Source organism: Mesoplodon bidens (genome assembly GCF_964165515.1).
Source record: "Mesoplodon bidens genome assembly, chromosome: 4".
NCBI classification, from domain to species: domain Eukaryota; kingdom Metazoa; phylum Chordata; class Mammalia; order Artiodactyla; family Ziphiidae; genus Mesoplodon; species Mesoplodon bidens.
The window spans coordinates 122,387,973-122,413,492 of NC_138160.1; the positions used below are offsets into that span (position 1 = coordinate 122,387,973).

Sequence of the window (25,520 nt, forward strand, 5' to 3'; positions counted from 1 at the left end):
AGAAATGTTTAAGAAAGACCTAGAAGAATTAAAGAACAAACAAAGAGAGATGAACAATACAATAACTGAAATGAAAATTACACTAGAAGGAATCAATAGTAGAATAACTGAGGCAGAAAAACGGATAAGTGACCTGGAAGACAGAATGGTGGAATTCACTGCTGCAGAACAGAATAAAGAAAAAAGACTGAAAAGAAATGAAGACAGCCTAAGAGACCTCTGGGACAACATTAAATGCACACCATTCGCATTACAGGGGTCCCAGAAGGAAAAGAGAGAAAGAAAAGACCCGAGAAAATATTTGAAGAGGTTAAAGTTGAAAACTTCCCTAACATGGGAAAGGAAATAGCCACCCAAATCCAGGAAGCGCAGCAAGTCCCATACAGGATAAACCCAAGGAGAAACACGCTGAGACATAGAGTAATCAACTTGGCAAAAATTAAAGACAAAAATTATTGAAAGCAGCAAGGGAAAAATGACAAATAACATACAAGGGAACTCCCATAAGGTTAACAGCTGATTTATCAGCAGAAACTCTACAAGCCAGAAAGGAGTGGCATGATATACTTAAAGTGATGAAAGGGAAAAACGTTCAACCAAGATTACTCCACCCAGCAAGGATCTCATTCGGATTCGATGGGGAAATCAAAAGCTTTACAGAGAAGCAAAAGCTAAGAGAATTCAGCACCACCAAACCAGCTCTACAACAAATGCTAAAGGAACTTCTCTAAGTGGGAAACACAAGAGAAGAAAAGGACCTACAAAAACAAAAAAATTAAGAAAATGGTCATAGGAACATACATGTTGATAATTACCTTAAATGTGAATGGATTAAATGCTCCAACCAAAAGACACAGGCTGAATGGATACAAAAACAAGACCCATCTATATGCTGTCTACAAGAGACCCACTTCAGACCTAGGGACACATACAGACTGAAAGTGAGGGGATGGAAAAATATATTCCATGCAAATGGAAATCAAAAGAAAGCTGGAGTAGCAATACTCATATCAGATAAAATAGACATTAAAATAAAGAATGTTACAAGAGACAAGGAAGGACAGGACACTACATAATGATCAAGGGATCAATCCAAAAAGAAGACAGAACAATTATAAATATATATGCACCCAACATAGGAGCACCTCAATATATAAGGCAACTGCTAACAGCTGTAAAAGAGGAAATCGACAGTAACACAATAATAGTGAGGGACTTTAACACCTCACTGACACCAATGGACAGATCATCTGAAATGAAATTAATAAGGAAACAGAAGCTTTAAATGACACAATAGACCAGATAGATTTAACTAACATTCATAGGACATTCCATCCAAAAACAGCAGATTACACTTTCTTCTCAAGTGCGCACAGAACATTCTCCAGGAGAGATCACATCTTGGGTCACAAATCAAGTCTCAGTAAATTTAAGAAAATTGAAATCATATCAAGCATCTTTTCTGACCACAGCGCTACGAGATTAGAAATGAATTACAGGAGAAAAAAGGTAAAAAAAAACAAACACATGGAGGCTAAACACTACATTACTAAATAACCAAGAGATCCCTGAAGAAATCAAAGAGGAAATAAAAAATTACCTAGAGACAAATTACAATGAAAACACGACAATCCAAAACCTATGGGATGTAGCAAAAGCAGTTCTAAGAGGAAAGTTTATAGCTATACAAGCCTACCTCAAGAAACAAGAAAAATCTCAAGAAAATAATCTAATCTTACACCTTAAAGGATCTAGAGAAAGAAGAACAAACAAAACCCAAAGTTAGCAGAAGGAAAGAAATCATAAAGATCAGAGAAGAAATAAATGAAATAGAAACAAAGAAAACAATAGCAAAGATCAATAAAACTAAAAGCTGGTTCTTGGAGAAGATAAACAAAATTGATAACCAATTAGCCAGACTCATCAAGAAAAAGAGGGAGAGGACTCAAATCAATAAAATTAGAAAGGAGAAGCAACAACAGACACCACAGAAATACAAAGCATCCTAAGAGACTACTACAAGCAACTCTATGCCAATAAAATGGACAACCTGGAAGAAATGGACAAATTCTTAGAAAGGTACAACCTTCCAAGACTGAACCAGGAAGAAAAAGAAAATATGCACAGACCAATCACAAGTAATGAAATTGAAACTGTGGTTAAAAATTTCCAACAAACAAAAGTCCAGGACCAGATGGCTTCACAGGTGAATTCTATCAAACATTTAGAGAAGAGCTAACACCCGTCCTTCTCAAACTCTTCTGAAAAGTTGCAGAGGAAGGAACACTCCCAAGCTCATTCTGTGAGGCCACCATCACCCTGATACCAAAACCAGACAAAGATACTACAAAAAAAGAAAATTACAGACCAATATCACTGATGAATATAGATGCAAAAATCCTCAACAAAATACTAGCAGACAGAATCCAGCAACACATTAAAAGGATCATACACCATGATCAAGAGGGATTTATCCCAGGGATGCAAGGATTCTTCAATATATGCAAATCAGTCAGTGTGATACACCATATTAACAAATTGAAGAATAAAAACCATATGATCATCTCAATAGATGCAGAAAAAGCTTTTGACAAAATTCAACACCCATTTATGATAAAAAACTCTCCAGAAAGTGGGAATAGAGGAAACCTACCTCAACATAATAAAGGCCATATATGACAAACCCACAGCAAACATCATTCTCAATGGTGAAAAACTGAAAGCATTTCCTCTAAGATCAGGAAAAAGGCAAGGATGTCCACACTCACTGCTATTATTCAACATAGTTTTGGAACTCCTAGCCTTGGTAATCAGAGAAGAAAAAGAAATAAAAGGAATACAAATTGGAAAAGAAGTAAAACTGTTTGCAGATGACATGATACTATATACATAAAGAATCCTAAAGATGCCACCAGAAAACTACTAGAGCTAATCAATGAACTTGGTAAAGCTGCAGGATACAAAATTAATGCACAGAAATCTCTTGCATTCCTATACACTAATGATGAAAAATCTGAAAGAGAAATTAAAGAAACACTCCCAACAAAAAGAATAAAATACCTAGGAATAAACCTACCTAGGGAGACAAAAGACCTGTATGCAGAAAACTCTAAGACACTGATGAAAGAAATTAAAGATGATAACAACAGATGGAGAGATATACCATGTTGTTGGACTGGAAGAATCAGTATTGTGAAAATGACTATACTACCCAAAGCAATCTACAGATTGAATGCAATCCCTATAAAATTACCAATGGCATTTTTTTTTTTTTTTTTTGCGGTATGTGGGCCTCTCACTGTTGTGGCCTCTCCCATTGCGGAGCACAGGCTCCGGACACGCAGGCTCAACGGCCATGGCTCACGGGCCCAGCCGCTCCGCGGCACGTGGGATCCTCCCGACCGGGGCACGAACCCGTGTCCCCTGCATCGGCAGGCGGACTCTCAACCACTGCGCCACCAGGGAAGTCCACCAATGGCATTTTTTACGGAACTAGAACAAATGATCTTAAAATTTGTATGGAGACACAAAAGACCCCGAATAGCCAAAGCAGTCTTGAGGGAAGAAAACAGAGCTGGAGGAATCAGACTCCCTGACTTCAGACTATACTACAAAGCTACAGTAATCTAGACAATATGGTACTGGCACAAAAACAGAAACATAGATCAATGGAACAAGATAGAAAGCCCAGAGATAAACCCACGCACCTATGGTCAACTAATCTATGACAAAAGAGGCAAAGATATACAATGGAGAAAAGACAGTCTCTTCAACAAGTGGTGCTGGGAAAACTGGACAGCTACATGTAAAAGAATGAAATTAGAACACTCCCTAACACCATACACAAAAATAAACTCAGAATAGATTCGAGACCTAAATATAAGACCGGACACTATAAAACTCTTAGAGGAAAACATGGGAAGAACACTCTTTGACATAAATCACAGCAAGATCTTTTTTGATCCATCTCCTAGAGTAATGGAAATAAAAACAAAAACAAGTAAATGGGACCTAATGAAACTTCAAAGCTTTTGCACAGCAAAGGAAACCATAAACAAGACGAAAAGACAACCTTCAGAATGGGAGAAAATATTTGCAAATGAATCAACGGACAAAGGATTAATTTCCAGAATATATAAACAGCTCATGCAGCTCAATATTAAGAAAACAAACAACCAAATCCGAAAATGGGCAGAAGAGCTAAATAGACATTTCTCCAAAGAAGACATACAGATGGCCAAGAAGCACATGAAAAGCTGCTCAACATCACTCATTATTAGAGAAATGCAAATCAAAACTATAATGAGGTATCACCTCACACCAGTTAGAATGGGCATCATCAGAAAATCTACAAACAACAAATGCTGGAGAGAGAGTGGAGAAAAGGGAACCCTCTTGCACTGTTGGTGGGAATGTAAATTGATACAGGCACTATTGAGAACAGTATGTAGGTTCCTTACAAAAGTAAAAACAGAATTACCATATGATCCAGCAATCCCACTACTGGGCATATACCCAGAGAAAACCACAATTCAAAAAGACACATGCACCCCAATGTTCACTGCAGCACTATTTACAATAGCTAGGTCATGGAAGCAACCTACATGCTCATCGACAGACGAATGGATAAAGAAGTTATGGTACATATGTACAGTGGAATATTACTCAGCCATGAAAAGGAACGAAATTGAGTCATTTGTTGAGACATGGATAGATCTAGAGACTGTCATACAGAGTGAAGTAAGTCAGAAGGAGAAAAACCAATATCGTATATTAATGCACATATGTGGAACCTAGAAAAACGGTACAGCTAAACCGGTCTGCAGGGCAAAAGTTGAGACACAGATGTAGAGAACAAACCTATGGACACCAAGCGGGGAAAACCACGGTGGGGTGGGGATGGTAGTGTGCTGAATTGGGCGATTGGGATTGACATGTATAACTGATGTGTATAAAACCGATGACTAATAAGAACCTGCAGTATAAAAAACCAAACAAAAACAACTAACACTGTACTTTCTTTGGGTTATTTGTATGGAAATCTATTAATATAAATGTTTCAGACATTACATGAAATTTCTAAAAATCTTATATGTTCTGGTATAATGTTATAAGTCATAATTCTAGTTATTACTTTAAAATGTGTATCTCAGAAATAACTAAATTTCCTTGTCAATTGCATTATTATGAACTTTCATCAAATCTGTAACCGTGGTCATTTTAAGGTCTTTTGTCATTTACAGACAGTTCTGGGTGTACTCTGATGCTTTTTCAAAAATGTTCCTATAAAAGGGTTTCATCTTCAAGGAATTCATGGAAAAGACTCTGACAAGTACAGGTTTCTGGTAACTGACTATACTGCTGAACTGAATGAATAAGCATTTTCAGAACTCTAACGGAAAACTGATGAATTCATAAAAGTGCTAACAAAAGATCAAGATAAAAAAATTAATTACATGGGACTGAGTGAACTGATGAGGATGATTATAACATTTGTGACTTTCTGTTTGAATAAAAAAAAATACCGTAAGGACTCAGAGGCAAAAAATATACAAATAAATTTTCACAGCAAAGTAAAGGAGCTGTTACAGTGGACGATTACTGGACTGAATGTCAATATTATGGCATGGTATGAGTGTGTTTCGTGTTTGGTAATTGCAATCATTGTTGCTTTTGTTGTGGTCATCCATTTACAATGCTTGGTGTCAGTTTATTTATCTCTTGTAAAAATAAAATACAGTGTGTGTATGTGTGTGTGTGTGTGTGTGTGTGTGTGTGTGTGTGTGTGTGTAAAAAAAGGGACTGGAAAGCAAATTATAATCATCATAAAACTCACTGAAACGGCTGTGAATTTAGGAGTATATGTAATAGGCCTGTAATATTAGAAAGGCATAATTGGGCAGGGGCGAGATGCTAAAAGTATTATAGGGTCTGGTCTGCTTGGGAGAATTAAGACAAAACAAAATCAACTGAACCAAGTATATAATTAGGTAGGCTGCAGGATAACCCTATGATCTGGACTCAAAAGTCAGCAGAGCCTCCAAGGGCCTGAAGCTTTCCTAGAAATTTAAGAAGTGTAATCCCCCCTACCTCTGGGTTTTTCATATGTTTACATCTTTATCTAGAAGTCCAAAGGGTTTGTGAGATGTCTGGAGCTTCATGGGTTCTTTAGAGAGCTTCAGTAGAGTTGATGGCATTTGGAAGACCCCTGAAATTCCCTGGATGATGGCCAACTTAGAAATGTAGACTAGGTATCTTCCATGCATGTTAACTGTGTACTAGAACAATGTTTTTCAAAGTGTGGACCTCAACCAACAGCAGCAGCAACATCTGGGAACTTAATAGAACTGGAGATTCTTAGGCCCCACCCCATGACTCCTAAAGCAGAAACTCTGGAGATGAGTCCCAGCATCTGTGTTTTAACAAACTCTCCAAGTAATTCTGATGCAACTGAAGTTTGAGAACCACTGATCCAGAGCAAAATGGAAATGAAGTTCACTAGCCAGACTCTTGAAACACCCTTTATGATGGTTCACATTATTGATCTGTCAGAAGATAATGGAGTTGCTTTGCAGAATAACTCCCAGAAGAGCTCTGGATAACTCCCAACTAAGTTCATGAAGAGTTATCATGGCTTTAGTGTAGATTATACTGTTAGCTGGTCCTTTATTCCATAAATAAATAGACTCTATAATTATATGGAAAAAAAATGGATTAGAGACCTAAATGTAAGACCAGACACTATAAAACTCTTAGCGGAAAACATGGGAAGAACACTCTTTGACATAAATCACAGCAAGATCTTTTTTGATCCATCTCCTAGAGTAATGGAAATAAAAACAAAAATAAACAAATGGGACCTAATGAAACTTCAAAGCTTTTGCACAGCAAAGGAAACCATAAACAAGATCAAAAGACAACCCTCAGAATGGGAGAAAATATTTGCAAATGAATCAACGGACAAAGGATTAATTTCCAGAATATATAAAGAGCTCATGCAGCTCAATATTAAAAAAACAAACAACCAAATCCGAAAATGGGCAGAAGAGCTAAATAGACATTTCTCCAAAGAAGACATACAGATGGCCAAGAAGCACATGAAAAGCTGCTCAACATCACTCATTATTAGAGAAATGCAAATCAAAACTATAATGAGGTATCACCTCACACCAGTTAGAATGGGCATCATCAGAAAATCTACAAATAACAAATGCTGGAGAGGCAGTGGAGAAAAGGGAACCCTCTTGCACTGTTGGTGGGAATGTAAATTGATACAGCCACTATGAAGAACAGTATAGAGGTTTCTTAAAAAACTAAAAATAGAATTACCATATGATCCAGCAATCCCACTACTGGGCATATACCCAGAGAAAACCACAATTCAGAAAGACACATGCACCCCAATGTTCATTGCAGCACTATTTACAATAGCCAGGTCATGGAAGCAACCTAAATACCCATCGACAGATGAATGGATAAAGAAAATGTGGCACATATATACAATGGAATATTACTCAGCCATAAAAAGGAACAAAACTGGGTCATTTGTTGAGATGTGGATGGATCTAGAGACTGTGATACAGAGTGAAGTCAGAAAAAGAAAAACCAATATCGTATATTAATGCATATATGTGGAACCTAGAAAAACGGTACAGCTGAACCAGTCTGCAGGGCAGAAGTTGAGACACAGATGTAGAGAACAAATGTATGGACATCAAGGGGGGAAAACCGCGGTGGGGTGGGGATGGTGGTGTGCTGACTTGGGCGACTGGGATTGACATGTATACACTGATGTGTATAAAATTGATGACTAATCAGAACCTGCTGTATAAAAAAAGAATAGAAAAAACCTATTAATTAGGTTTACAGATGTGTGCAATTAAAAAAAAAAAACACTACTGTTACCTTGAGAAAAAAAAAGGTACCTATGGTAAAACAGAAAAATGTGTTTTCAAGATATCACATAGATTCATTTTTTTCTTTCCTGTCTTTCAGCTTCTACAACTGTCTTATTTAAGCCACTCTATTAATATATAAAATATGCCACTGCCTTTATTGTCTTTTCCCAACGTTTGTTCACTCCTCAATATTTATGTTGTTTAACTTTCCAATATTCTAAATCATGCAGGGAGATGCTAGCTAGATTCAACACAGTACCTTGCCAGACTTCAGGCTGACATCAGGTCAGCAGCTATATTTGAACTTATCCAAAATCCTTCTCAGGCCCTCACTCTTTCAGCTAAGAAAGTCTAGTCATCCCACCTATTCTTTTTTCTTTTTTTTTTTTAAATTTAATTTATTTATTTTTGGCTGAGTTGGGTCTTTGTTGCTGTGCGTGGGCAAACCATAATCTGAAAAGATACATGCACCCAATGTTCATTGCAGCACTATTTACAATAGCCAGGACATAAGCAACCTAAATGTCCATCAACAGAGGAATGGATAGAGAAGTGGAGTAATTACAATGGAGTATTACTCAGCCATGAAAAAGAATGAAATAATGCCATTTGCAGCAACATGGATGGACCTAGAGATTGTCATACTGAGTGAAGTAAGTCAGACAGAGAAAGACAAGTATCATATGATATTGCTTATATGTGGAATTGAAAAAGGGTACAAATGAACTTATCTACAAAACAGAAAAAGTTACAGATGTAGAAAACAAACTTACCAGGAGGTAAGAGTGGGGTGGAGGGATAAATTGGAAGATTGGGACTGACATGTATATACCACTATATATAAAATAGATAACTAATAAGGACCTACTATGTAGCACAGGGAACTCTACTCAATACTCTGTAATGGCCTATATGGGGAAAGAATGTAAAAAAGAGTGGGTATGTGTGTGTGTGTGTGTGTGTGTGTATATATATATATATATATATGTATATATATATATATATATATATATATATATCTGATTCACTTTGCTGTACACCTGAAACTAACACAACACTGTAAATCAACTACACTCCAATAAAAATTAAGAAAAAAGAAAGATTTGTTTGACATAGAAGATGTCTGTGATACATTTTTTTTTTTTTTTTTTTTTTTTTTTGCGGTATGCGGGCCTCTCACTGTTGTGGCCTCTCCCGTTGCGGAGCACAGGCTCCGGACGCACAGGCTTAGCGGCCATGGCTCACGGGCCCAGCCGCTCCGCGGCATATGGGATCCTCCCAGACCGGGGCACGAACCCGTATCCCCTGCATCGGCAGGCGGACTCTCAACCACTGCACCACCAGGGAGGCCCTGTGATACATTTTTAAGAGATAAAATTTTTATATATACACACACATTTTACAAATTAGAATGTTACTCCAATTTTTAAAATATTTTAAAGAATTGAAGATCATGTACTTTCATTTACAAGCAAATTGTCAACTTCTGGAAAGCACAAAAAATATCAAAAGTAATCAAAAGATCAGCATCTATCATAATAGCACACCGCTACTTAATTTCTGTCAATCTACTTCTCTGAGAACTATCATTACTTGCCCAATTGATTAATGAAAGAGGAATAAAAGAGTAAAGTGTAAAGTGCTTTTTTAAAAAACTAAGAAAAAAATCCTTATTTCAAAAAAATTCATGTTAATTTCTTAATGGTCTCTGGATGAATATTTGAGAGATGCAAAAACAGGGCAGGGTTTGGTATTTTGCAACTTTTCGCTATTTTTCCCCTTTTAAAGGAGGCACAGTGCTCTATCACAGTTTTGGAAACCCTCAGTGTTATTTAGCTTTCAAGTGAGGCTTCCTGAAATTAGGTCTGTGCCAATTAGAATTTTTCTAAGGCACAATAGGTAAAGTCATTACCCAGTAGAAAGTTGAAAGGTGTAGAGGAAAAAGAGAGTAAACTTAGATGATTACAGGAAGCTGAAAAAGTTCTCATACTTGACGCACAAGAGAAGTGGGAGAAATAAACTGAAAAATTGAAAGGGTTAAGCACAGCCTTTCTATGTCTCACAAATGCTGTAGCAATTTGATTGCTAAGAGTGGTAAGGAACCTTAGATAAGTTCTCAGATAAGGACTTGGAGGCCCTACAGATCTACGACATTAAGGGAGCCTCCTCTTCTACAGAATTCTTTCTATCTCACCTTCTCCGTCTTGCCCTGGAACACTCTTCAGCACCTGCTACAGTTCATTGTTTCTTAATTACTTTATGGATCTACATCCTGTCTCCCCAGCTAGATGGAGGCTCCTTTGAGATCAGGAAGAATATGATTTCTCCACCTTCCCTGAAGCACAAGTGCAACACTGAACAGGTGGAAGGTCCTCAGTAATACACTTAGTGACCCACGTGATCAGCAGGTACTAGTGGGGAGAAACACTCTTCTACTGCCATCTCTTTATGACCATCCACTTCTGAGTACTGAACTTTACAAGCCTGACAAAATTTTCTTCTTTCCAAGTAACTGTCCTTCCAAACAAATCACCTGACTTGTGTTCACACCCTTAGCTAATGCCAGAGGTGGTTCAGTCTCAGTTTTCAGTTTTTGAGAACATGTACCCGGTACCCTCCTAGAAGAGGCAATAAGAACTCCAGCTAACATTTCTGATTGTCTGGATTCTGAAATACCTGGCTCTTTGTGTGAGTTGAGCTAATTTAATTTTACCATATGTATGTGTGTTTGTGTGTGTGTGAACTTTTCTATTTCCTACTAGTAGGATAGAGAGATTTGTGTCTAGTTGCTACCCAATACGACAACTATTTTCAACACAAGGAAAAGAATTCATGTGATTTTATTTCTAGGTGGCTCCTTTAATTTTTTAAAAGCAGTCTACTTAGAACTGTTAATGTGGGATGATACTGTTCTTTTCCCTGATTTAGGTATGACAGTCCCCCAATCTGATGTGAAGGCACCCAGTGTGTCTAAGAGGGGCCAGAATTCTTTTTTTTAAAATGTAGATTTGGATTGTGTCTAATGTTACAACTCTCACCCCACAACACAGTGAATCCTACCCAAAGAGACCTATGGATTTTCTCTCTTAATTATGGGTCTCAGCCATTCTTTTCTTATAGGAAAATTCCCCAGTGAATGGTCACTTCATTTTGAGGCCACAATTAGTCAAATATTCCTCTTTCCTTCCCTAACACGCTTTCCTTCCTTTTTATTCCAAAGAAGTAACTGAGTCTTACACCTTGAGTAGAGTATGGGAGCCAAGAATAAAAGCAATTTTTATCTTGCATGAATAAAAGCAATTATTTAAGTACTTAGCAGATACCTAACCTAACCCTTTCTTTCTAATAAATTACACATAAAGAATATGAAATTCAGGTGAATCAACCATTACTGAGTGCCTACCAGGAAGGGTAAGTAAGTTGTGCAGGACTGCAGAAATAAGTGATAGAGCTGGAATTTGAACCTCAGTCTCTGAATTCCAGGCTTTTATCCTTTTGGTCACAATGACTCTGCCTTTCTACCCTGGGCAAGTTTCATAAGCAATTAGAATATCACCAACCGAAGGATCACAATTTCAAATCCACCCAATTCCATAACTATAGGGACACAACGCAAGAGAGGCCCCTCCCTCTAGTCATGCCCTTTGCAGTGTAACTTCGTGGCTCCTGTCCCTCCTGCCTGAATCTTGACCTGGACTTGTAACTTGTTTTGACCAATAGAACCTTTGACAATAGGTAGAAATAAGTCTAGGCCTGAAGAAGCTTTGCATGCTTCTGCTGGTTCTTTTGGAGCCCTGCTGGTACACTCTGAATAAGCTCTGGAGAGCCTGCTGGATAATGAGACATGGCTGTCAGTCTTCATCACTACAGTCAACCAGCCAGCTGCCACAGACACACTGAGTGAGCCCAGCTGAAATCAGCTGAGCCCGGCCAGATCAGTAGAACTGCCCAGCTGACCTGAAGACTCATGAGGGGAAAAAAATGGTTATTATTTTAAAGGCATTAAATTTGGGGATGGTTTGTTATAGAGCAAGTACTACCTGATACAGCTATCAAACAAATTCACTTTGAGAAAGCAGAGAAAGGGAAACAAAGTTGCTCCTGAAAGATGGCTCCAACATGGAAAAGCTTGTTGAAATATAATAAATTTAGATATCAACATGAACAATTAGGTATCTGGAAATCTACATCCAGAAAGTAAAAGTCCTTTTAATGGTGAGATTTAATTCATTTTGAATCATTAAAAAACTATTTTCTTAAAGTCCCTCTCTGAAGAGGTAGAAACTTTATACTGTAATATGACTTTTAGAGAGTTAATATCCTCTTTAAGAAGAAGCTAAAGATACATGAAGAGATCAGATGATAGAAGCAATGAACTTACTTATAAAACCGCAGAAGTTTGTCAAGACATGAGAGGATTGCTCTTCTTCAGACAATTATCCTGATTTACCTTAACGGAGTTCCTAAGAGGTTCCAGTAGTGGAAGAGTGACTCAGAGTGGAGGAGCGTGGTGGGGAGGGAGGACGCAGTGGAGAGGGAGCCAGAAGGGGAGGAAGCACTCTGCACTCATTTTAACAAAACATCCATCACATACGCATTTTTCAGTTCCTCTTCAAACTTATGGCCAAAAAATCTGATAATGGTACCAGAGGTGAAAGTCTCCATTACGTAACTATAATTACTTAGTTTGAAAGTTAAGATCATAATGAAGCTAGTTTAAGAATTACCTTAATTAAAGACAGCTTACGAATAGCAATGGTATGGCATAATGGACACAGTTCTCAAGCAGGAACCTTTGGCATTTAAGGAGCTGTCTAATCTTAGCCATGTCACTAAAATTAGCTAACAGTTCGCAAGTGCTTTACAATGGCCAGACGCTGTGCTATGAGGTTTATACCCATTATCTCATTGCGCCCATTTTAAAGGTGAGGGAACTGAGGGCTTACAGGGTTACAAACTTGCTCAAGGTCAGACAACTGTTAAACAGTCATACCCAGAGAATTTGACTGCAGAGTCCTAATTCTTACCCACAGTACTGTACTAACTGTACTTGGCCTTCGTTTCCTCATATGAAAAGTGAGGACTGGACAGAAAGACTGGCTTCCGCTGAAGTGAATGACAGGAGCACACTCCTTGGTGGTTTGTGTTTTAGGTAGTGATGGGGATTGGCACCCTTCCTGAACAAGGAATGCCCCTAGAGTACACGCTAACATTAACTACTCTGTCTATTCCTTTGCTGCTATACACAGATACAGAAACGGTGAAGCTAGTTTGGGAAACAGGTCTATCACCAACAAGCAGTCACCCTGGTTAGTTTGCTGTCTCCCAGCAAAGGTCTGGCTGCCTTTGGGCTTTCTCTTCAGTGCCTGGCAGAATTGGCACTAAATGTTGAATGAATAGATAAATATTCCACAGCCTCTGCTGCAAAGAGCCTGAAATTGGACACCATTGTTTTAACATTTCCTACACATATTTTATCTTTTTTTTTCCTACCTACAAATATTTTAAATGTAACATCCATAAGACCATAAGCTTCACAAAGACAGAAACAACACTGGCCTTGCTCGCTGCTGTATCCTTTGCAGCTCGGCTTGTGCCTTGCATATAGTAACTGCTGAACACAAATGTTGTTACTGTTATTGCTGGTACTGGATTCTTACAGTTCCAATTTGCCCTAAAAGGGGTAAAATATATGACTAAAGGTAAAACCACATTATTTGCTCTTCTTCTCTGTGGTTCTTTGTTTAAAAAGCCAACCTAAATTGAGTATCTTAAGTGCTAAGTGCTGTAGCATTAGCTTTGCTTGTCTTAAAAGAATGGATCTAGTTGAAGAGATAAATAATAAATAAAGAAAACAGTATTAATCCAACAAATAGTTATTGGACACCTACTATGTGCTGTAGCACTGACTTAGGTATAAAAACCTGTATGGTCAGTAGTTGCCATTGGATACCATCAGATGAAGGAAGAGGTTGCTATGGGCTGGGCTACATAAAGGAAAGTGTACAAAGTGAGTGGGCATCAAACTCGTCTAGAAGGTTACACAATGTTAAAAGCAGAGAGGATGAGGCTGAATTCAGACTGCAGTAGTCCTCAGCTACATCATATGGCACGCTGGTATGTTGTGATCAATTTTAGGATTTGTGGCAAGGAATCTGTTATTAATAATGATTTATGTATTTTCATTATAAAGTAAAAACACTGCCAGCTTAGACTGATTTGCTGTAATCCTTGTGAAAAGTAATTTGGAAATACCTGTCAAAAATATAAGTGTATATACCCTTGACTCAGCAACCCTACTTTGGGGGAATCTATGTTTAGAAACAAAGTTGCTATTTGTAAGGATACATAGAAAAGGGTGTTTATTGCAGCCTTGTTTGTAGTGGCAAAAATCATGAAACAACCTGAATGGAACATTGTACAACTAATTAAAAAGAATGGGATCTACATCTGTTTATCTGGAAGGATGTTCAGAGTGTACTGTTAGAAAAGCAAACTGCAGAGAAACTGGCATATGATGATCCTATTCTTATTTAAAAACAAACAACCCAGAACCCTTTATATGTGCGTGTGTATGCTTACGTGATTATACAGAAATGTGGAAGATAAGGGGAAACAGGAAAGGAAAGGAAGGAAGAAAGAGGAAAGGAGAGACAATGAAGAAAAGTTTATTAAATTTTCTTGGTATAATTTTGCTGAAGGGAATAAACACATTATTTTTGTAAATTTTGAAAAGGCATTTGTGAAAATAGTAATAAACAAAAACAATCTTTAAAAGAGCCAATTCACAGACTATCCTGTGATCTCAGTTACACTCAGATGTGCTTTCCTGGATATGATAGATCAGGATACAGCTGCATGAATTGTGCATAACCCACAGTCTCCAAGGGTTCTGGAGTATCCATGTGGCTGCTATTTGGCGTATGGGTTGTGGTAGAAAGAAGATGGAGAACCACAATGCTATAAGTAACAGAATCACAGGCGTTTTTTGATTAGGGGAATAATAGTGAAAGCAGTGTTGCAGTCAATTTGAACTAGGGTATGGCCAGTTTTTTTTGGTTTTTGTTTTTCTGTTGTGCTGGCTTCTCCGGGAACAGAAACTTAATTCCCTCCTGGTTTCCTGCCTTTGTCCCTTACTCCCAACCCAGTGTCAGTGTCTTTGTGGTCTCACAAGCATGTTTCTTATTATCCACTTCAATATTTTCATCTAAACTTGAAAGACTGATTAAGATCTCAAACTGAGGGTTTCTTCCTTTCTTTCTGAATTTAAATAACTAAATGAAATCTAGTTGTGTTGTTGTTCCATTTAGGATTTCACTGATTTCTCTTTGACTTTTGAGAATGTTTATGTATTTTAAAGACTGGCTTCAACAACAGTCTCTCATATTTAGGATATTCTGTTCTCTCTCTTCTACCCTAGTTGACTTTTGACAGCATATACTGCTCTCTCCCGCCCCCATTTAAAATTGTTGTCTCCTAATTCTCCAGCTATTCATTATCTTTTGTGGCTGCTCTCTTTGGATGCCTTCCAGAGCACTGTCCTTGGTCCTCCCCTCTTTTTTTCCTGAATACTAAAGCAGTTCATTCTTAAATGACCACATCTGATTTTCTGGCTTTAGCTAATACCTACTTACCTTACATGTTCTCTTTTCTGTGACCGTCTTTACCATATTAGGTTGAACTCTCCTACCACTCTTAGTAGAAGAGATAACTTATCTTACTAACTTTGAATTGCTGCTATATACCATAGATAGAAGAAGTCAAAACTATAGGTAGAGTAAGTCAAATCTAAATAAGCTGAAGAACGATAATTTGGAAGTTCAAGCAAAAATAAGATACCTCCTCTCTTGGAGTATTCAGTCATTGTACACACAGTTATCTGAAAAATGGGCAAATTGATTTCTTGCCTGACTTGTCTAGATAAATCAACACAAATGTATACATTAGATGTCTGCAAGCATAACCTCAATTCTTAAACAAGTGAAAAACATAAAGATGAAAGCTACAAAAGGTTACTAGCTTAAGCAGGATAAATTTGAAAAAGCCAAACCTCAAACTCTTCATTTCAAACCTTTGGTTACCCTAATTTGTTCAATGGTAAATGTACCAGAGTTGTTGTAAGACACTGTGAAAAAGCAATTCATTTCAAAGTCTTAGAGCAAACTTAAAGGCTGACAACAATTAAAAATAAAATTCTTTATGTACACTTTGTCTCTGGATACATAAGCACTTATCCATCTTAAAACCTGTTTCCTATCTGGAGAAGATAACCTGGGCTATCATCACTCTCAGTGATACTATCTGCTGACATTTCCTTTCTCTGGAAAGACAGGCGTGCAATCCATCCTTATACATCTTAGTTTATACGTCAAGTTTGTTTATTCATACATATTCAACGTGTATTTTTTGAGGTCTTACTATGTGCTAGACACTCTTTGACTTGCTGGGATATAGGAATAAGCAAGGCAGACAATATCACTGCTCTTATGGAACTTAGATTTCAGCAGGTGAGCAGATAAGACACAATTAGGTATATAATGTTGAGGGGAAGGGAAGAGTATGTGAACGATGCTACTATTTCAGATAAAGCAGTCAGAGAGGTCTCTCTTAGGAGCTGATGTTTAAGTGGAGACCTAAATAAAGTGAGAGAAAGAGCTATGTAGATATCCGGGAGGAAAATGTTCCCAGGCATAAAATGCATCAGGGGACCTAAAAAGAGGATTATGCTTCTTCTAGAGAGTAAGGAGATAATTCTTAAGTGACTAGAAGAAAAAGAAAGTCTTACACCAAGGGGGCATAACCTGAGGTTATGCACTAAGCATGCAAATCATGTTTTCTCCTTGTCTTATATCACATAACATATAGGATGACAACACTGTACAGATCAGTTTCCTCCACAGGTGACGAAGTCTCCTGCTGGCTCATTCCCAACTACTCATTCCTCATCTAATCAGCTCATTCTTTCCATCTGTCTCAGACTCCTTGTTACCGCCTTTTTATTCCAAATAACTGAATCAACTCCTGTTTCCCATGCATCCACACACTCTCCTCCTCTGAAGTTTCAGTTATGCCTTCTGGGGTAAGTGGACATTTCAAAAAGCAAAATGGATGTGGAAAGTTGTGGGGTGGGGTGCAGTGGGAGGCAGGGTGGAACAAGTATGAAGATCTCGAGAAGATCTGTGAAGTCGAGGTTGGGGATATTTCTCTTCTTTATCTCCGGATGCCCAATGCCTAGCTCAGTAAGTGTTTGCTGCTGCCGAGGCAGTTAGGAGGGCCTTTGAGATGTTGTAGTTAACCTCCCACTCCACCCATCTCAAGAATTCCCTTCCTAGGACAGGCCTTTGTGGCTCGTCCACCTATTAACACAGTGTAACTAGGCTGCTTATATATTTCCCAGTATTCATACAGAAGCACTTAGGCATTAGAAAAATCAGATTCAACCAGACACTGGAACTGGCATTTAGAACTTCCATTTTCTTCTTCCATGGATTTCTTAGTTCTAACTTTTTCTCCCAGATTCTCTGTTTTCTCTTTCAAATAATGTCTTTGGTACCCCCAAAGCACTGCACAGTCTTGTTAAGTGATTATTATCTTGTTAAGTGATTATTATCTTGTTAAATATTATCAATTAAAGGATCACTCATCCCTAACATATTAAATTAGAGATTATTTCACCTATTTTTCTTACCTTTCCTTTAAAAACATTTCTTCTTAGATTATATTCAAAACCTAGTACCCAGGACTTCCCTGGTGGCACAGTGGTTGAGAGTCTGCCTGCCGATACAGGGGACATGGGTTCGTGCCCCGGTCTGGGAAGATCCCACATGCCGCAGAGCGGCTGGGCCCGTGAGCCATGGCCACTGAGCCTGCGCATCCGGAGCCTGTGCTCCGCAACGGAAGAGGCCACAACAGTGAGAGGCCCGCGTAAAAAAAAAACAAAAAAACAAAGAAACCTAGTACCCATAGACTGCACCAACACCAGCCCACTGTATGTGTTTAGTGATAAGAAACTGCCACTTGACCGTGTTTCTGTACTTAGTTCTTTGTTATCTAAAGAGATTTATATCTTTGGTTTAATCCACTAAATTTTTCTACAGTTTTTTTCAACCACTTTATCAAAAAGAAAAAAGTTAGTAAATAAAGTCAAATGAGCTTCATAATTCTCCCAAATTTATGAACTTAGGATAAATTTTGGTATTCATTATAGTCAATATAGTGTTTAAAAATTCATTGATGACAAATAAAAATTATTAAAGATCCAAGAGGGATTTCTAACACAATATCAAATATTTCCCTTCAGATCACTATTAAGTATTACTACTTTTTTCTCTTTTTCTTTAAATGTCTCAAATATCCCCACCTATAAAATTAAGGTAAATAACAGCTGCCTTCAATACTACAAAGCTATGGACAGAATCAGTAACAATATAGAAACTAGAATTAAAAATCTTCATAGGATTGTTAAGAGGTTTAAATGAGATGAATGCATACAAAGTCCTTAGCATAGTGGTGCCACAAAATTATATTAAAGATTTTTAATAATCTTTTTTCCTAAGATTTTTAAGGTTAAAAATATATAGGAAAGAATATGGATAATATAGTTAACATCAAAGTAACTTTCATAGAATACCTGCCTAATCTGTATTATGTTTCAGATCTCTACAACTAGAGACTAGATGTTGAGAGAAGCCTTCTGAGGAGCTTAGACTATTGAGAATTAGGTATTCAAAGTGTGATACCACTAACTAATTCTGTGATCTTTCTCTAGACGCTTTCTATAGGTCTCATTTCCTCATCTCAGAAATGAGAGTGTGGGGAGTAGATGAGCTCTCAACTCCCTTTAAGCTCTCATCTAAAATCATTGTACTGGGCTTCCCTGGTGGCGCAATGGTTGAGAGTCCGCCTGCCGATGCAGGCCATGCGGGTTCGTGCCCCAGGCCGGGAAGATCCCACATACCGCGGAGCGGCTGGGCCCGTGAGCCATGGCCGCCGAGCCTACGCGTCCGGAGCCTGTGCTCCGCAACAGGAGAGGTCACAACAGTGAGAGGCCCGTGTACCGCAAAAAAATATAAGTAAATAAATAAATTTATAAAATAAAATAAAATAAAATAAAATAAAATAAAATAAAATCATTGTACCAAACATAGAAAGCAAGCTTTGAGAACCCAAGAGCCCCACCTCTCTGGCTCTACCAACAACAGTGTTTACATATTATTTTCTATGTACCATCAACTACATTATTTTAAATTATTATTTCATAAAAATACCAAATCTGCGTTCATTCTTGTCTTGTGCTTCTTGATAATGTACAAAGACCCAGTTTTAGTATATCATTCCCTACCCCAGTTGCCTCCTTCACTAAAACAATAGGTTAAGAAGATTGCAGAATTTTAGAAACAGAAGTACACACACGTTTTGAAAATAATTCATATATAATTGTAAAGAAAATATTTTGACTCTAAAACACCTAATTACTCAAGGTCATAGATTGGTTCAGCTCAGCCTTAGAACTCAAGTCTTCTAATTTTTAGTCTAGTTCCTTCTGCTATTTCTACTATTGAATAACTAAATTAAATTGTTTGGAAGGGATTTGAAGATTAAAAAAAAAACACCACCAAACTTGCAATTTATATCATCTTAAAATTAAGAAAACCCTTATCCTCAATAATTACAAAAGCACAAAAACATTAAAACAACAAAGTAAAAGTGTCCATAGCAAACCGGTAGAGCTTTAAAGTTCAACATGTGACAATCATAAGGTCATAAGTCATTGCATTGCCCCAACCAGCATGAAATAATAAAGCATGTACTAAGTTAGATGTCATTTCACAATAGCTTTAAAAAATTGGCTATCAAATATACTTTCATAATAGCCACAGCTAAATATTAAGAATAATTATGAAATCAACTAGAATAAAGGTTAATTTTATTATAAAAAGAAAAGTTAACATTTATTGCAATAAACTGTATGTCCTAAACACTGCATACTTAAGTTGAACTCTCAAATTGTTAAAAAAATAAAAATTCAATGTAAGATAATGTGCTAAACATTTACAACGAATCATATCATTAAACCTTTCTCTCCCCACAGATATTTTTGGAGTGCTATCAGCGTGAATGAAAAAAATTCTAAAATAAGAGGCTTTCACTAAATTTGTTGTATTATAGACATTTTTAATCTCGCTGAAACTTGCTCAAAAGAAAAAAGTTTTAAAGCACTCAAAATTAATATTTGAGTTACTCTGGAAAAGTATGTTTAAGCATGCAGCTCTACTAAGATAAGTCATTAATATTTAAACTGGCCCAGAGATAAAATTAGGTGATGACACATTTCCATTCAAAATAATTGGCTTTAAGGACCATATTGCAATATAAATAGTTTAAATGACCATCTGGCAATTGCAGAATCCCATAATTTATTATATATATGTAACATAAATAAGAACTTATTTCCTTAACATTCCAGCAGAAAAATATGCAACCCATGGAAATACATTACTAAAGAAGAGGGTTGTACTCCATAGTCAGATGACAGTGTATGTCAAAGTGCACTAGGAAATATAAAGTGGTTATATCAACATAACACATCATAATTGTTTCAACTACATGCCAGTAATTAAATTTTTATTGATTAAATAGCAGCCTATAAACATGGGGAAAATATGAACTTGATCTTAGCTGAAATAATCTAAAAGGAATTAAAATTTCCATTCCATCTTTTATTTTTTTGGTAATAAAGTATAGCAAAAGACAACAACGTAATCCTATAAACATCAGGGTTATATTGCCACAATTAGCTTTAGATTTTTACCTTAAATAAAAGAAACTAAATTGTAATCCTGGTTAATGCAATCCTCTGCACATAAACACAGCCCTAAATTTTTCTTTTTTTAGTCCTCTGACTTCATGTCAGCTGATCCAAATTGTTGGTTTTCGGAATTGCTCTTGATGTTTCTAAACTTACCTTCCACCTTTCCACATCTCCACTGCCCCTCCCTCTCTTGCCTCCCTTCCCCCAATACCCTTTAATTCACAAACTCCACTGGAAACCCGTATTCCAGGGACATTTGTGACGGTAGTGAGGAATAAAAAGGCAACCTGTCAAAATTAGGTGCTTGGGGGTTGAAATCACTCTCTACAACTAATTTTTGAACCACTATAAAATTGCTTACTTTCTAAAATATAACTTACTGGGTAAAATCAATACAAAAATTACCATTAAAACTCACACTCTAATCCAAGTTAACATAAAAATGATCATGCACAATTCAAAGAGAGAGGAACACTTAACAGATCTTTTCTTTTTTTTTTTCCCCTAAATGGAAGTTCCCCATAAGAATATTTTTATTTACTTGAAAATACAAAACACGAGTAGAACAAGCCAGAAGGAAATGAGAGCAGTTGGCTCTCTGAAATTACAGAAATAAGGAGAGCATGGGCTTTTAAACACTTCTATAAAGGTCAATAAGTAGTTGATTTTTTTCAGTTATAGTTTACTTCAACAAAATATTTCTTGAAAATTCTTCTGCAACACGATTTACCAATATACATTTTCCTTGACTCAGAAATATGGAAGTAAGTGCCCATTAATTTGGCAAATACCTGTAAAAACGGCATTACACAATTACCAGGATTCCTCAGAAGGGTAAATGCTATTAGGCACAAACGTATTTTGTCTATTTAATTTGCTCAGATAAATAGTAGTACATAATGAGAACTTACTGCTCAGTAAAATTAGGTGTGATATTAAAAGTAAGAAAAAGTGGGTTTTGAGAAATATGCCCCAGGCTTATTTTAAACCCAACGTAAATTAAGATTTCCTAACAACTAGCTTATTTCAATCACCTGCAGGTCAGAGTGGATTACGACTTATAATCAACCAATTAATACAGATGTTCTTTCACATTAGCCACTCATACTAAAATAAACCCTTTTGATCCAATCTCTCCTTCACTAAAATCTCAAAAAGCCCCTAAAGTGACTCTACACACATATGAATTTTACTACTATTACAATTTGCATTTAAGCTACATTTATGGAAGGTATGTTTCAGAATAGGTCTTTCATGAAATTTATAAACAGTCAACATAATATTGAAAGTGGTCAGATTAACTAAAATATCTGTAACATCAATAGATAAAACCAAAACAGCATTATAATACAAATGATTTTATCAGTTATAAAAATATAATGGAATAGCCAAAGAAACATCACAAGGAGTAATTTCAATAAAATCTGACTACACGCTAATCACACATTTCTGTACTGGAGTCATTCCACACTAAATTGACACACCTGAATACACAATGTGTTTTACCTTGTGGTTTTTTTTTTTTTTTTACTAATAATATAGCCATAAAGAAGTACAGGGTTTTAAAAAAAGGAAAAGATTATCATAAAGCTAAAGATAAACGAAGAGCCAAAAGCAAATCTCCTTTAACATTCAGAAATCGTTTTATGAGTGAATATCAGAAACATTAAGGTTAAAAAAGACACTGACAGAAACTTTGGAAGGAGAGGAAAAAGGAAGTAAAGAAAGTATCCATTAAAAAGGGGGAAAATCAATAAAAATCTCTTCTTTATGCCTCCCTTCTCTGAGAAAACATTCAACATGATGTTAATAAGAAAAATGAAAAAGGGACAGAATTTGCTTCACTCATCCTGTGCTTGTACAGGTCTTCATTTGCATTATGTTAATAAAATTAGACATAGGTGCAATTAATAATGAGATGTTAAAATCTACATAAAGTTTCATAGCTTCATTAAATGGCAACGAACAGAGCCCTAAACTCCACCTAAGACTGAATTTACAAATTCATCTTGCATCATTCTTTCTCTCCAATAATCATACCCTTCAGAAAACGATCAACTTTTTAATACTAAAGTTTCAACATAATCCCAATAAAAGCTCTAATTCCACCTGAAACCATTTACTTCTTTGCCTCTTTTCAACAGTTTCACCATTAATGCTCAAGTGAAACAATGCTGAAAATCAAATCATGCAGAAATCTGCCTTCATCAATGTTACAAGTTTATGTCAAATTTACTGAATTTCAGAATTTAAAAAGCATATTAAGGTAGAATGGCTAGTTCGTTTTACTTAAAGAATGTATTTGAGTATCAATAAGCTTTCTCTTGTTTTACTATCAACGAACTTAAACCTTAAAAAAAATACTTTACTATACTCAATCATGACACTCATAATTTTACAATTTAACGTAGTAACTGGATGTTGTGCTATGTAGACACATCAGAAGGCACTGCCTTCCCTCCCAAAACAGAGTGTAAAGTGTCTTTTTTCAAGCATACTAAGAAAAAGCAATTTTAGGTGACATCTTAAAAAGTCAAATTACAATTTTTGCTTTAAAAAAACTTAAATAGAATGCAAGTTATTAGTGGATTTAATATTTCTATATCGAAATTCAGAAAGTCAGTATTCAGTATAGTTGTGGTCTCAACATGTTGATTTACCTGCTGATTACTCAGGGTCACTGGTCTTAATGTTTGGCTGTTACCAAAGTAACATATAGAGAAGAGAAAGCAACCAATTTTAGTTATATCAAGGCTATTGTTTGGAAACAACAGGCTAATTCAATGATGGTAAAAAAGAAACATTGTTTCAATTTATTTGGAAGAAGCTTTGTTCTGGGTAATCACAGCTCCCAATGTTAATCCCATAAGGTACAAAATTTTCAAACTTTCTCAAACTATCCTGTAAAGATATTATACCTTTTCATTAGGACACAAACTACTGATTATAATTCCAAATCACACATTGGCATAAAATAATCATTTCACTGGATATTAAAGAATCTTGAAAGAGCCACATTATCATTGCTTTGTCTACCATCATATGGCTGTTAAGAGGCTGACACACTTTAAATATTATAAACTACTAGAAAAAGTATTTAAATGTTCTTTAATGATTTAAGGATAACTATATTCATCTAAGACTTATTCTCCAGATCCTAGATTCTATAGGGCTTAATGAAAGTTCACTGTGAATAGAAAATGATAAGTTCTTGTTCCATGCCTTTTTTATAGTAAGGAAAATGATAATATTACCATGCTGATTATCAGAACAAAAAGCATTAATAATCACCAAGCTTTTCCTAAGATATATGATTTTTCTTTGTACAATTACATGTTTTATAAATCAATGTAAGTTCCTACAGAAAGCTTAGTCAAACCAACTGTACTTACTCTTTCAAGACAAACAAGCACATTCAATCATGAATTCCACTGCCAAAAATTTGAGATTGAAAAATTTAAAACACAGCATGTCTTTTAACATTTAAACACAACAGCTTATGCGGTAACATCTCAAATCTCCTTACTGAAAACATTTTAAACCTTCAATTCAGAATGATAGCAATAAAAAGTTGAAGTGTTCTAAGTAAAAGATAATTATTATTTTAATAATAGATTAGTAGGTAGTTTACGTTAAGACACACAAGAACCAAGGATTTTTCTTTTGATAAGAAACATCTAAGCCTTTAAAAGGAACAGAACATAGCCTAAATCTAAGTCTAAATTTTTTCCCCAACAAGCAAAGCTTCCTACTTAAAGAGGAAAGAAAAGAGATACCTCAGTATTAGAATATACCTTTAATAGAAAAAGCATTTTTAAAGAGAGTTTTAAATAAAATCTTCAATGACTAGTTAATGTGAACAGTGACTATCACGAATATTTAAGAACTTACAGTACTTACATACAAAGAAATCACTGTGTCTACTATGCCCTTCCTCCCCCCTCAAAAAAACCCACTGATTAATCAATCTTGTGTCTCTACAATAACATTTTTATATTTTCCTTCACACCTAAAATGTGATATACATTTATCTGAACTGGGGGTGGGGGTGCAGGATAGAGAACTTAACCCCTAGGAAGATACACCTACATTTAGAACTTTCTCCTGGTAATTACATTTTAACAGACCTTTTTGAGGTCAAACGGAAATGTCAATATACTTATAAATGATGGAGAAAAAAGGAGACAGAGAAACAAATCAAACATAGCTGAGACTGAAGCTCAACAATGTAGGCCATCAGCTATATACTTGAGAACTTGTAAGAACATTTTAAAGTAAAATCAAGCACCGTGTTGCCACCAATTCCTTTCTTAAAGAGACCAATTAGCAGACACAACTTATCTGCTTTAGGTCAGGAACTCTGTGGGCAAGTCCCACGTCTAATACTCTCGTCAGGTACACTGTGCACTGACTGCACTGCTTTAGCAATCTCAGAACTCAGATTCTTCAAGGTTCAGTTTCAAGAAAAGGGTTCATTGTTAGTACTTCTAATTTTTAACCCTTTAATCTCCTCAGGCTAACACTTCACAAATGTACAAATACAGCACAACGTTTGATTACGTGAGGTATTACAGGTGTTTTTCATCATAGTGTAAGAGCATGTTCTAAAACAGCTTAAAAAATATGCACAATAAATATATATTTCTAAACATTATACCCCCTTGAATTTACATAGTTTTTACTAAAGACACCTGTTAATGAACAGTATTCTTCTAAATGTTTACATAAAAATTTCAATTACTGGCCAATGGGATACTAAATACCATTATTTCAGGGGAAAAAAAAACTGGGAAGGGTTTTGTACAGACCAA

The 25,520-nt window shown here is 36.2% G+C and overlaps 1 protein-coding gene across 7 annotated transcripts in view; it reads right to left on the minus strand.

Annotated features, from left to right (window-relative positions):
• NR3C1 (nuclear receptor subfamily 3 group C member 1) overlaps positions 1 to 25,520 on the minus strand; it is a 126,423-nt gene that overhangs the window by 94,917 nt on the left and 5,986 nt on the right. The window lies entirely within an intron of this gene.